The following is a 15,506-nucleotide window of genomic DNA, read 5'->3' as shown; positions in this document are numbered from 1 at the left end:
AGAAGATTCCGTAACAAAGTCTTCATTCAGTAGCTGCTCTGTGAATTTACCCAGTTTGCTGGCATGGCTAAGCCTCAATTTGCTCATCTGCAGAATTGGAAAAATAATTAGCATCCGTGTGAAGATTAAAAACTGGCATGCTCTGGATGGTCTGGGTAATGTCTCACTTCCCTCCCACTTCAGTGTAGTGTTACATTGTGAGCCAGCATAATCTCCTGCATGGACCTTCCTAGAAGACTTATATCTCATTTTTCTCTGCTCCCTTGTGTTGTTCTCAAAGAAAACAATTTCCAACCACAAATCACATTCTTCCCTTTGTGACTTAGAGTCCTGGTATCTTACATACAAAGAATAGACCCTTAAGGTGGCTTCATTGGCCCTCCATAACCTGTCAGCTACCGTTCATACTTTCTGCTCCTCAAAACAAAAGTCCCCCTTCCAACATTTTCAAGTGCCTGTTACTTTACTGTTTGTGATTTAAAGAAAATAGACAGAAAGAAAGGAATTGTAGAGAACTGAGAAAATGTAATTACAGCATGACAAAGAAAAGAAATGGCTAAGATGAAAGTGCAGGTGAAGTATATACATATTTAAAAAGGAGACCTTCCTAACTCTTATAGAATGTTCAATATGGAAGAGGGGAGAGAGAAGCACACAAATGTCTGATCAGGAAATTGGTCAGAGCTTTTAAAATAAGCATGTTATATGCAAACTACAAAAATAAATCCATAGAAATGCTTAGTAGTGCATCTGTAGCCTCTACTTTGTTTTAGATTGACATGAAAAGACTACATCAATAAAGGAGTTTGAGGTCAGCTTCAGCAACATAGTACAATGCTGTCTTAAAAGTATTTAAAAAAACAATGAAGAAAGGACAAAGAAAAGAAAGGCTGAAGCCACATTCAAACACCACCACATATTTCAGTGAAGTCAAAGAATCTTTAAAACCAAAACAAATGATGAAGTCATCAGAGATTAATTGTAGATTACTTTCAGCAAACAACTCCATTCAACAACTGCCAACTATATGGAAAGCATATATATCATTGTTAAAAGCAGATAACAGAACATACAGTAACATTTCTTCAAATAACTTTAAGGGGAAACATTATTTACCTATATGTTCATGATGCCTAAAACCTATTTTGATATATACACACAGATAGATTTTCTGTTTTTATTTCAGTGCTGGGAATTTCTTGGTCATGCTGATCCACTGCTCTATCTTTGAGCCATATCCCCTGTCCACACATAGAGGTTTTCATGGAGAAAACTCTAAGGGCTTGATGCACAAAAGAAAAAGGAATGACAACAGGAGAAGAAGATTCAATTAATGGTTATGTAAATAAATAACTGCTTTATATAGTATATATAATATATAGTCTTTTTAAAAATAATAACAGACTGAATTTAGATAAAGCATAAAGGAAAAGGATACAGACGTAAGCTACAGTGACAGCACCTTTCACTTGGCAGCTTAGCATTGGTTAAAGATTTTGATAATAAAGTGATGTGGCCATCATTATGGGTAGGTATATTCACTTTATGTAAGATAGGTGGGATATCAACGACAGCAGTTTCTGCTGATTAAATAATATGTTCAAATTATGAACTGTATATACTCTGTCCCTCTCTTTTCCTGTCTCCTTACTTTTTTTCCACTCAGTATTTATTCATCATTACCTGAGATTAGGCTTTTTTTTAAAATTATCTTCTTGTCTGTATTACATTTCTCTCCTATGGAATTCTCAATTTCATGACAGTGAAGTAGTGACTAGTATTGCTCAATCAGAGCATCATTATTGCTGAAGAAGAGGTCCTAAAGACTCAGGTGTTGGAAGCTATTTTCCCAATCTATAGTACTTTTGTTAGGCAATAGAACCTGTAGGAGGTGGGGCTAGTCGAAATATGTTGGCTCAGTGAGGGTGTATTCTTGAAGGGGAATATACATAATCTGGCTTCTTTCTTTGCATCTCAGATGTCCTAGGCTCACAGGTTTCTTCTAACATGTCTTTCAAGCGAGGGGCACTTTTTTTCTACAGGTCTAAACACAATTGAGCTAAGCAAATGTGATCAGAAACCTTCAGATCATACAAAATAATGTTTTCCACGTCATAAGTTTAGGTTGCTTAATTTACTCTTTTTAGTCACAATGAAAAAATGCTGATTATCACATAACAAATGCAATCAGTAGTATTGTTTAGTTCTCAAATGTTATCTCTTTCTGCATCTCCCTGCCTTTGCTGATGCCATTGTGGTGGCCTAGTTCATTTTATTAGTTAGTTCCCACTAGTCAAAAGCATCATGGCATGAAATTATTCATGTGTTTATATCTCTGTGTCAGTGTCTAGAATGGAAAGTGAGAACTCTAACACTATTTCTAAATGAGTGAGTAAATTAACAAAGAGTGCCGGGTCTCAAAGCTTGTTATTACTGTAAATACAAATTATGATAGTCACAGGATTTTACAACATTTTAATTGCATTGGCTGCATCTTTCTCCTGAGATGGTAAGTAACATTCCTCTCACCATAGTTACCAATGAGGGGGGCCCACAACACTCTTTGGTCCCTCTCAGCCTGAGGTACATTCAGATCCCTTCTTTCTGGCACAAACAGAAAGCAAGGCAGCTAATGCTCATTGTCCTGGCATCTGCAGTAAATAACTGAACTTTAATAACACCTCATAGAACTCTCCAGTTCAGTGCAAGTTCACCACATATTTGTGCAATTGTTGATAGTTCTCTATTTGTTTTTACTAAGAGTGTAGCTGAACATGTTGGTATATGTTTGAAATCCTCACACTCATGTTCCAAGCTAGCCTGAGATATACAGTGTGATCCTGCCTCAAAAAATCTAAATCTAAATAGTGTCTTTACTAGTCATTGCATTTTTATGTTTGCCTTGAGGTTTGGAAAATAATCTATTCCATGCTGTCTAGGAACTGTGACATGTAAATATATTTCCTTTTAAAGTACTCCTTCATAGAAGTTTAATGCATTCATTTCTACTCTAGTGGTTCCTGTTCCATTGGGCTTATGAGTTGACTTGTCATGGAGTTATATGTTCCAATTAAGGTCAAGTATATATAATAAGCAATCTGAAAGATATACAGTCTGTCCTTCATAGTTAACATTTTTTCTTATTCTAAAGGGTTTGTCTGCTATAAACAATATCTTGATGAGATGTTTCAAAAGACCGGTAGAAATCATTTCTAAGACAGCAGTTTTAAATTTACAGAAAAATAAACAGAAATTGCATAAAATTCCTCTATATCCCCAGCTCCATTCCCTTCTATTTTGTCTTTCTGTTATTAGTATATCGCAATGGTTGGTATGTTTGTTAGATCTGATAAACCAATATTTTGACTTTATTAAATCAGAACCCAGTTCACACTAGTTTTAACTCTATGATGTATAATTTATTTTGGTTTCCAAATACATAAACTTTACATATGGAATAATTTTAGCTCTTTAATAATCCAATGTAAGGCAACATTTCATTCCTGTTCCCTTTCTACCTCCTCAAAACTACTGATGCTTTCAATGTCTCTACAGTCCATATGAGGATGTCACATAGTTATAATCATATAGTATGTGATTGTGTGCAGTGTTCTTCCATTAAATAATAGATTCAGTGGTTTCCCCCTTGTCTATTCATAGTTCATTAGCTAATTTGTTTTAGCACTAAATAATGTTCCATGGTTTGGGTATAATATTGTTAATTTAGCCATTTACCTACTGAATAAAACTACTGTATTAGTTTTCTTGTTGCTATGACTAAATACCTGGAAATTTAAGGAAAGAAGGGTCTATTCTGGCTTATATTATGAAAGATGGCATGGCTGCATTGTCCAGAGACAGGCTGATCACATTCCATCCATATCTATGAAGCAGAGATGAGCGGGGAGAGAAGCCTGGGCATAAGTCTCAAGGTCATACCACTCCCAATACTTAGATTTACTTCCTAAACAATTCACAGCCTTCCCATATAGTGTCATGAACTGGGGACCAAAAATTCAAACACAGGAGCTTATAGGGGACAGTCACCTTCAAGAACAACAGACATCTTGGTTCTTTTTGAATACTGATATTTGAGAATAAAATCACTAGCAACACCTGTGTGCAACGTTTTTTCTGGTTTGTGAATTTGTTGAAATAATAGCCCTAAATCTGACAACTTGGCATTTTTTGATTGCTGTCCAATGAGAACACTTGATATCAGCACATATGGACTCTGGTTCTCCTCTGAAACTCCCTAATCTACCTACAGGTTGGATCCATCAACCAGGAACACATCATTCCCAGGCTCCCCTGAAATAATGTTAGCCAATAAAAATTGAACTTACAACAAAATAATTTGTAAAAATTAAACTTGACAGCTAGTAAGGGTCCAGAAGATCTTTGGTGTGTGTGTGTGTGTGTGTGTGTGTGTGTGTGTGTGTGTGTGTGTGTGTGTGTGTGTGTGTATTCACAGAATGCATGTATCTGCAGTTCAGAGAATAACTTTGTTTCATATTAACTTTTTCATTTCACTTATCTTTTATTGGCTCAGTGATGGATTGCTTGAAACTGGCTGGCCCTTTCTTCACCTGTTGCTTTTGGTCATGGTGTTCCCAGACCACCCAACAGCAAAGTAGGAGACAGAAAGAGACCTGTAATTCTGATGGTCCCCAGGAAAAAAGGGAGATTTCTACCATGCTTCTAGACGTGGCCATGCCCTGTTGCTGCCTCCACACTGATCCAGAGACCCAGGTTGGATTCTTATCCAAGGAATGAATAGGTGGTAGGTTTCTATATTTTAAACTATTAAGTTTATGCTATTCCTCAAGCAGCAATGGAAAGCTTCTTGTAGAAGCAGGATTTAAGACAGTGTGAAGAGTTGGGAAACAGAAGTGAAGTGAGCCTTGATTGTAGAGTGTTCCTGGTACAAGGGAGATCAACTTGACTGGAGCGCAGGACAAGGATGATTTTAGGAGCAGTCCTTTCTGTCACTGCTGCTGCTGCCCCACAGCGCACTCTGAATAGGAGGGGGGTATCTTACTCCTGAAGCTGCAGTGGTGCACAGGGGCAGCTGATGATAATGGCAATTTCACCACTTAACTACCTTGGATGCCAGTTGTGTAAAATTGCAACTTTTACCCATAATCACAGATCAACATATTTAAGACCATAAAAGACGTAAAGAGTTCACTTGTTCCAGGCCTCTGTCTTCAGGCCGCCAGTTACTGTCATCCGATGAACGAAACATGGTAATGGAAGCAGAGAGCCATCAAAAGCCCCAGTCATCAATGCGGCAGACAATCCAAAGTGCAGAGGCAAGTGGCATATTTATGTGAGTGTCTCCAAACAGGGAGATTCTCATTTACCACCACTGCAAGTTTAAAAGATGATTCTGTATCTATTCTGCTATCATAAAACATTTGAAATGTTACTTTCAGATCCAAGTAGTGAATAGAACATATTGAGAACTTAGATATTCTTTGTAAATAAAACCTCTAAATCCCAGAATAATGTGAGTAGCAGAAAAATCTCTTCAACTTTATTATTGTTTTTCTCTCTCACTTGAGTTTTCTGATCAAAAATTGCCTGTGATTTCTTAATGATATTTATTGTTTGCTTACCCAGTGTGAGCCTGAGAAAGAATCATACCTTGAATAAATGAGCTAAAGAGATTAATCTCATATATCAATGCTTGTCAATGTTGCATGATCAATCTCTAACAGCAAAAGAGTGACAACCTTAGCCTTGTTTATTGTGTGGAGAGAGGATAACAGAAGCATGTTAATGGGAGGTTGTAGTTATACTGTTATTTATGGCAGATCATGCTGATCTTTAGGATGATTAGAAACACCATTATGTATTAGATGCCATTCATTTCATTTCCGTCAGAGTGGTGTGAGGACCTGGGGATTATATATCATCTCAGCATGCAGTATGTATGGCACCTGAGCTGGTTAGAACTTGGAACGCAGTCCTCTTAAGGAAGAGAATATTCCAGCAGTAAGTATGTGACTGCTCAGAGGAACACCCTTGCTAACTGTGCAATAACACGGCGGTAGTCACTAAACCCAGCTGTCACTCCAGAAAGTAGTCGTTACACAGGTATGAAAGCATGTATGCTTTTGGAGTCTGTCTGACCTGGGTTTTATTCCTTTATCTTCTTTCCTGCTTCCATCTCTCTTCCTGCCCTCCACTTCCTCTCTCCTTCAGTCTTTTTATCTTCCTGCTTCTTTTCCTCTCACCCTTTCTTCATTCCTAAAATTTTAATGTCATTTCCAGTGTGGCAACTCACAAAGCAAAGAAGCCACCACATATTAAGCAATCATTAGTGTGCAATGTCCACTTTCACAGAGAAAATGGTGCTGGTATATATCACAGATAGCTGCAAATTGTTCAAATTCCCTGAATACTTAGTATTGGGCCAAACATAGAAGAGGGTTAGACTTGAGGTCACTGTCCATTGCTGTGATCTAGAATGCTTAGAAAACCCATTCCTTGTTCCTGTGCTAAACATCCTGAAAAATGTAGAATAAGAATGAGGAGGATTCAGACTCTACTTTCTAAGGCTGAAGCATTACATAATTCAAGGATCTGAAACTCACTTTCCATTGGTCTCAGTGAATGAGAGGAACTCCATTCTTTTCCTCATAAGCAATGCTGTGGACTGACGAGAATTCTGCTTCAACTCCCTCCCCTCCCCACACCCCACCCCGCTGTAATTATGGGGGCTTCTTTCCAGGAGAGATGGACACAGTGGATTTATCCTGCCCTTGATACAGTGAGTAGTGAAGCTTTGTAGAGGAGTTCATTATTAGAAGCCCATTTTCCCACTCCTAAAGCCATGTCCTAAAAGAAGATGGCATCTTGGAGCCCATCTGCCTTTCTTTCTTGGTTCAGAGCTCAGGTGGGGGAGAGCAGTGATATTTATTGTGCCACTGTGAATCCCATTAAATGATAATTATTGTTTCATTGGGACTCTTTCCTAGAATATAATTTTTAAAAATGCCACTTGAACCTAATGACTGCAGATGCTGGCATAATAGAAGCGGGCTGAGGTCACAGGCCTCTCATTCTCTACGAGAAGGCCTATCACAAAATGATCCCCTTTCCCCTAAAGAGCCTGTAAGGTGGTGGGGAGGCTGCTCCTGTACTTTTTTCCTCATTTCCTTACTTAGAAATTAATGGCCTTGCTCCAAAGGAGTTGTCAAAATTTCCTGCTCATTTTCTTAATTACTCTTCTTAGTGGAGTAATTGCACTTTGAATATGTAATCTTTTTTAAATTTGCTCGAGTTTACTACACCCTTGTGAAGAAAGACATCTCCATTTTGCAAATTATGAAACTGCTAGGTCAAAGGAAGTGGCATTCTTTACATTACACAACAAACTTGTGAGTAAATAAACTGGGGTATATGCAAGCAGATTAAATTAGAGGTCATCCATAGCTTTGTCCTGAGAGAATTTAACCCGGAGACCAGCAGCTTGAAAAACACTGAGCAGAAATTTTTGTTGTACCCATTGTAGTTGAATTTTTCAGGTGATTCAATGAGAGCTTAGTATTCTGGTTTAATCTCTAGGTGCATGGCAGTCCCATCAATAGTCCTAGAGATAAAGAAGACCTTCAAAGGCATTAAACCTCTTTGAATCTGATATAAAATTTGAAACTGTTTCTTCTGATCATTATCATCATGCCTATTCATTAAAAACACCTTGCAATAAATTAGGAGAGACAACCTATAGCTTGCCAGTTATCAGATAAAGTTATTGCTGACAATTCAATTATATATACCTAAATTTTAAAAATAATATCAAAATAGAAATGAACATCAAATTCATCTATTCCTCTTTATCTTACTGAACTTTACTATGACCTCAGCTGTGAAGCTGTTTACACTTGATATACTTTATATGCTGGAAATCCTAATGTGTGTGAGAGAATATCCTGCCTTCCAAAACCCAGCATTTTGTGATCCCATGTTAATTGTTTGATTCAGATATAGTGGGACTATTTACAGTAAGGAAATCAATAGATGCAACAATTCAGGACCACATTCTTTATTGATTAACTAGACAAGCAAATAATGGGAGAAATTTGGGAGTGAAGAATGAATTTAAAAATTTTTATTTTCTGCTTCCTCTGCTCTGCTCGGAGACACCTGTGGCCTGGCAACTGCTCACAGGGCAAATCCCATACCCGCAGGATCCAGCCCAACCAGAGACTGCCCAGACCCCAGTACTAGTCTTGACTCCATCATCTGGAAGAGGAGAGATATCAGAATATTGGACCTGTTTGCACCCACCAGAAGAGAACATTGGTCCCATACCCACTAGGAGAAGAAGAGACACACTTTACACCCACCGGATGAAGGAATTGAAAGAAGACAATACAAAAACACTTTTAACAATAGAAAAACCAGCCAGGCAGTGGTGGCGCATGCCTTTAATCCCAGCACTTGGGAGGCAGAGGCAGGTGGATCTCTGTGAGTTGAGACCAGCCTGGTCTACAAGAGCTAGTTCCAGGACAGCCTCCAAAGCCACAGAGAAACCCTGTCTCGAAACCAAAACCAAAACAAAACAAAAAACAATAGAGAAACCAATATGATACCACAGGAGTTTAGGGACTCTATACCAGCAAGATCTCAACATCACAAAGCAGATGTAGCAGAATATAATGACATTAAAGACATCTTCATGAAAATGATGAAGGCCCTCAAAGAGGAAAGGAGAAAATCCCTTAAAGAAATAGAAGAAAAAAAAAAACAAAAAAATTGGAAATCAACAAATCTCTTAAGGAAAGCCAAGAAAATAAATCAAACAGCTGAAGGAAAAAATTCAGACAGTTCAAGACCTGAAATCTGAAATAGAGACAACACACACACACACACACACACACACACACACACACACACACACACACAGTGAATGCTGGAAATAGAAAAGCTGAGTAAATGATCAGGAACTACAGATGCAAGCATAACCAACAGAATACAAGAGATGGAAGAGCTGAAGAGACTAGGAGAAATAGATTCATCAACCAAAGAAAATCTTAATTCCATCAAATCCCTAACACAAAATATCCAGGAAATATGGGATACTATAAAAAGACCAAACCTAAGAATAATAGGTATAGAAGAAGGTGATGAAACACAAGTCAAAGGTGCAGAAAACATATTCAACAAAATCATAGAAGGAAATTTTCCCATCTTAAAGAAAGACATGCCAATGAAAGTACAAGAAGCCTACTGAACACCAAATAGAGTAGACCACAAAAATAGTCTCCTTGACACATAATAATCAAACCCCCAAACATACAGAACAAAGAAAGAATATTAAGAGCAGCAAATGAACAATGTCAAGTAACATATAAAGGCAAACCTATCAGAATTACACTTGATTTTCCATGGAAACTCTGAAAGCAAGAAGCTCCTGGATAGATGTTCTACCTACACAAAGAGACCATGGATGTAAGCCCAGACTACTATACCCAGCAAAGCTTTCAATCAATATAGATGGCAAAACAAGATATTCCATGACAAAACAAGATTTAAACAATACATATCCACCATTCCAGTCCTACAGAAAGTTCTGGAAGGAAAACTCAAACCCAAGGAAGTTAACTACAACCAGAAAATCATAGGCAATAGATAATCCCATTTTACCAACAGCCAAAAGAAAAATAGGGTGGAAATCCAGACACAATTCCACCACCACCACCAAATCCAAAACAAACAAGAATGAACAATCAATGGTCATTAATATTCCTCAACATTAATTTCCTTAACTCAGCTATAAGAAGACAGAATCCATCCTTCTGCTGCATAGAAGAGACACACCTCAACTTAAAGACAGGTGGTACCTAAGAGTAAAGGGTTGGGAAAAGATTTTCAAATGGACCCAAGAAACAAGCAGGGGTAGCAATCCTAATATCTAACAAATTAGACTTTAAACTAAAATCAATCAAAAGAGATGAAGGAGGTCATTTCATGTTCATCAAAGGAGAAATCCATCAAGATGAAGTCTCAATTCTGAACATCTATGCCCCAAATACAAAGACATCCACATTCATAAAAGAAACATTACTAAAATCCAAACCATATATAAAACCTCACACACTTATAGTGGGAGACTTCAACACCCTATACTCACCACTAGACATGAACTCCAGAAAGAAACTTAACAAAGAAACAAAGGAACTGATAGAAGTAATGGCACAATTGGGCTTAACAGACATCTATAGAACATTCCATGCAAATACCAAGAATAATATACTTTCTTCTCAGTGCCACATAGAACATTCTCTAAAGCCGGCCACATACTTGGCAAATTAGCAAACCTCAACAGGTACAAAAAATAAAATAAAATATCCCCTGTATCTCATCAGACCACCATGCTTTAAAGTTAGAATTCAACAATAACAAAAATGGCAGAGAAACCTACAAACTCATGGAAATTGAATAATGCCCAATTGCACCATCCCTGGGTCCAGGAAGAAATAAAAAAAAAGAAATTAAATACTTCCTAGAATTCAATGAGAATGAAGACACAACATACACAAACTTATGGGACACTGAAATCCTGATTTTTAAACACTTGCTAATTCACTCTGACCATGCCCAACTCCCTACACCTTGGGTTAATGCTAACCAAGAAAGTGAAAAACCTGTATAGTAAGAATTTTGATTCTCTAAAGAAAGAAATTAAAGAAGATAACAGAAAATGGAAAGATGTACCATTTCAAATTGGTTTGAAAATTTGAAATGCAAATTGCAAAATTGGCTTGCAAATTTCAAGATTCCATTTTTTTTCCTGATGAGTAGTTGGCAACAGTAGTTGCCTCTGTTGTGTAAATTCTTGGACAGGTAGGATCATCATAGTAAAAGTGGAATTTTGCCAAAAGCAATCTACAGATTCAATGCAATCCTCATTAAAATCCCAGCACAATTCTTCACAGACCTTGAAAGAACAATTCTTAACCTTATATGGAAAAACAAAAGACCCAGGATAGTCAAAACAACCCTGAACAATAAAGGAACTTCTGGAGGCAACATCATCCCTGACATCAAGCTCTATTATAAAGCCATAGTCCTGGAAACAGCTTGGCATAAAAATAGACAGGTATCCATGCCTTTTTCCCTTAGAGCCTTCTTGTTTCCTAGTTTCTTTGGTGAAGAGGATTGTAGGCTGTTAATCCTTTGCTCTATGTCTAAAATTCATATATGAGTGAGTACATACCGTGTTTGTCTTTGTATGATTCGGTTAACTCACTCAGGATGGTTTCTTGTAGTTCCATCCATTTGCCTGCAAATTTCAAGATTCCATTTTTTTTCCTGATGAGTAGTTGGCAACAGTAGTTGCCTCTGTTGTGTAAATGTACCACATTTTCTCCATCCATTCTTCAGTTTCAAAAACACAAATGGCAGTTTATGCTGGAAAGGATGTGGGGAAAGTGGAACACTCCTCCACTGCTAGTAAGAGTGCCAACTGGTACAGCCATTTTGGAATTCAGTATGGTGTTTCCTCAGGAAAATGGGAATCAATCTACCAGGGGATCCAACAATTCCACTCTTAGGCATGTACCCAAAAGATGCACATTCATACAACAAGGACATCTGCTCAACTGTGTTCATAGTAGCATTATTTGTAATAGCCAGAAACTGGAAGCAGCCTAGATGCCCCTCACCTGAGGAATGGATGGAGAAAATGTGATACATTTACACAGTGGAGTACTACTCAGCTGGGGGTGGGGGGAAACAAGGAAATCTTGAAATTCGAAAGCAAATGGTTGGAACTAGAAGAAACCATCCTGAGTGAGGCAAACAGTCGCAAAAAGATAAAAATGCTATGTACTCACTCATATATGGGTTTTAGACATAGAGCAAAAGATTACCAGCCTAAAATCCACACTGCCATAAAAGCTAGGAAACAAAGAGGACCCTAAGAGAGACACATGGTCCCCTGGAGAAGGGGAAATGGACAGGATATCCTAAGCTAATGGGGATCATGGGGGAAGTGGAGAGGGAGAAGATAGAGAGGGGGAGGAGGGGAGGGGAGAGGAAGACAGGAGGGAGCAAGAAGGTCTAGGCAGGGGAGTAATGTAGGAGAGCAAGAAAAGTGACACTGCAATAGAGGGAGCCATTATATGTCTCAAAAGAATTCTGGCACTAGGCAAATGTCTAGAGATCTACAAGGTTGACCTCAACTAACAATCTAAGCAATAGTCCAGAGGCTACCTTAAAAGCCTTTCTCTGATAATGAGATTGATGACGTCCTATATGCCATTCTAGTGCCTTCATCCAGTAGCTGTTGGAAGCAGAAGCAGACACCCACAGCTAAACACTGAGCTGAACTCTCGAGTTCAGTTGCAGAGAGGAAGGAATGATGAGCAATGGAGTCAGACCAGGCTAGAGAAACCCACAGAAACAGCTGACATGAACAAGGCGTTACTCATTAACCCCAGACTGATAGCTGGGAAACCAGCATAGGACTGTCCCAGGTCCCCTGAAGGAGGAAGTCAGTTTGGGGTTCTGGGCAATCTATGGGGCCACTGGTAGTGGATGAGATTTACACATACTATGCAAATGAACTTTGGGAGCTCTCTCCTCATATAGGGATACTCTTGTAGCCTAGACATACTAGGGAGGGTCTAGGCCCTGCTCCAAACGATATGACAGACATTGAAGATTCTTCCAAGGAAGGCCTCACCCTCCCTGGGGAAGAAAAAGGGGTTGGGATGGGGGGTTGGTGGAGAGCAGGAAGGAGAGGAGGGAGAGGTAACTGAGATTGACATGTAAAAGGTGCTTGTCCCTAATTTAAATAAAAAATGTGAAGTTAAAAAATGTTTCTTTTCTCAGTCTTGTATTTTGATTAGTAGCCCCAAGGCAATGAAAGACTATTCAAAAAATATTTCTAAATTCAGCAAAAATTTGCTTATGTTGCATTGGATAGTTTACCCTCCAAAATTTGTCTCCAGTATTCTTAATTTATTTGTTAGTGTAAATTTAAACAGCAATCAATGTTTCTGTTCAAATACATTTTCCAATTGCATCTGAAGTTTTAATGTGGTTAAAAGTGATCAGTAAAATTCAGTGAGAGAATTTTGTGAGGAACTATACACATATGATCAATATTGAGTCTTGTTTATTTGATTATTTTTTAGCTATGATTGTATTCTATTCTACTCTGGATTATATATATATATATATATATATATATATATATATATATATATATATATGCACTAAACCGTATCTGTACCCAGATATCATAACTTTGTTCTCAGCACTAGTAACTATTATATAGCATTGGTTAAAAAAAATGACCATTACATATACTACAAAGGAAGTGATTAATAAATTTAGGAGGAAGTGCTCATGCTGGATAATCTGTCCTCACTTAGATACCAACCTGAAGAACAGGGAGGAAGAGAATCCAGTCTAAATGCCAAGAAGCCTACAGGGATACTGCCATAACCAAGACACTATCAGAAACTAGATGAGAAAAGATCGAGGCTGTCCCTCAGACAATCTGCTCTACTCTATTCTAATTTGACAACTTGCTTGTGTGCTCCGCTACCAGCATTCCTGAGGAATGAGTACCCAGACTGGGAACCCTTGCTTCCCTGGCTAAACTCCTAAACTTTTGGTGTGACATTTTAACTTCTGCCACCTTTCATTAGATCTCTATCCTCCAAAATGTCCTTTGCTACCAGTTTCCAGTTAGCAAATTCCACTGCCATTTATGGCTGAGATTATAGACCTTCTCAGATTATTGGATTTCTACTTCTGTGTTATTTTTTTCTCTGCATTATTTCTGCTCTCAGTGATGCAGTGACTTGGAATTGTAAAGGCCTTGCCAACTCCTCAGACTGGATTGATTTACTTATTTGAGGTTGTTTACCTTCCCTATGACTCTATCGCCTTCCTGACATGATTCACCTGTATAGCTTCTTAGTCTATGTCCCAGTACAGCTCTCCATTCTGGCTGTCTTGGTGATGTATTATTGAATTTCTTTCTCCAATGCTGTCTTGTATCACTTTATTGACCTCACTGATGAAAGAGCTGCCTGAGAAAGGAGGCCTTTTTGAATTTGATTAATATTCCCTGATATAAAATCTCAGTGTGCTAAAATCTTTACTGTTAACAAAGGTGAAAAAAAAGAACAGTTTAACATAGCCGAGTCAAGATTTGTGGAGTACGATCAGTTCACCTGTAACCTGCATTTGTGACTTAAAAACCAAAACCAACACCAGATCAAAACAAAACTGATTAGTATACCAGTTCCCCCAGTCTCTCTGCAGTAGTTAGTAGTGACATGTATGCCATTAATTCATGTATCTCTTATAATTGCAGTGATTTTAGTGTGTTGTCTACAAATTCCCTTACAAAGAAATCTTAAGAACAACTTTTAAAACTCCTTTGGAGAAAATGGAACTAAAATTTAGATGTAGGAAGGTCTAAAAAGTCTGTCAATAGTGAAGGTTTACTGGAAGTACATCTTCGTCAAATAGAAATTCATAATACAGCACACAATGAATTCGAGGTGTTTCCCAGCAATAGTTACTGCAGTTACATCATGCAAGTAACCTGGGTTCTGCCTGGGGTTTGAATATACAACACACACTGTTTGTGTCTCGGGACCTCACAGAATGCAATACCAACAAATGCTGCTGGGGACACCTCAGCTTAGATCTGAGACTAATGTACTTAAAAACTATAGTACTTTACTGTACAAAAATATTTTCTGCTCTTATAGAAACATGATTGTTCATTTATGGAAGAAAAAAGCCTTCAATATTTTCCTATTATCTTTCCAGTATCAAATTAGCATAATTTTGTTGTAATATGTTAGAATGCTTGATTTTTAAAATTGTTATTTGATTGATGACTTGAATTCCATTAAAAAGTGAATTTGGTTTGTGATCAGGACAGAATTTCCAACAATTTCTGCAATGGCCTTGCAAATATTTCTGTCATTTTGCACAATGTATTCAGGCAAAGTGGCATTCCCATAATTGATGATTATAACACTAAAATATCAATCAGCTAACAAAAGTTGAAGATGACCCACTTACTGATGGAGGCTTGAATAGGAATGTCCCCCATAGCTTCATCGATTTGGGCACTTGGTCCTTACTTGGTGGAATTCTTTGGGGAGGCTTAAGAGGTGCACACTGGATGAAGAAAGTAAGACACCAGTGCTGGGTTCTCCCCCCACTTCTGGTTGGTTTCTTCTTTGCTTCCTATTCCAGCCACCATGCCTCTTGCTTGCTGTCACTCCTTGCTGGCATGATACACTCTTATCCCTCTGGAATCATAAGCCAAAATATACCCATTTTTTGTAAGTCACTGTTGGTAGTGGTATTTTATCACAACCACAGCAAAGTAACTAATTCAATCCTCCCACCACACCAAACACTCTGCCAAGCTTTAACTTTTCACATGAAATTCAATAAGCATACCTATTTCATTAGTAAGGAAATTCACTTTGCTTTCAATAAATGGTAAGAAT

This window comes from Cricetulus griseus (assembly GCF_003668045.3).
Source record: "Cricetulus griseus strain 17A/GY chromosome 1 unlocalized genomic scaffold, alternate assembly CriGri-PICRH-1.0 chr1_0, whole genome shotgun sequence".
Lineage (NCBI taxonomy): Eukaryota > Metazoa > Chordata > Mammalia > Rodentia > Cricetidae > Cricetulus > Cricetulus griseus.
The sequence above is the reverse complement of the archived record's forward strand: the minus strand, read 5'-3'. Positions refer to the sequence as shown.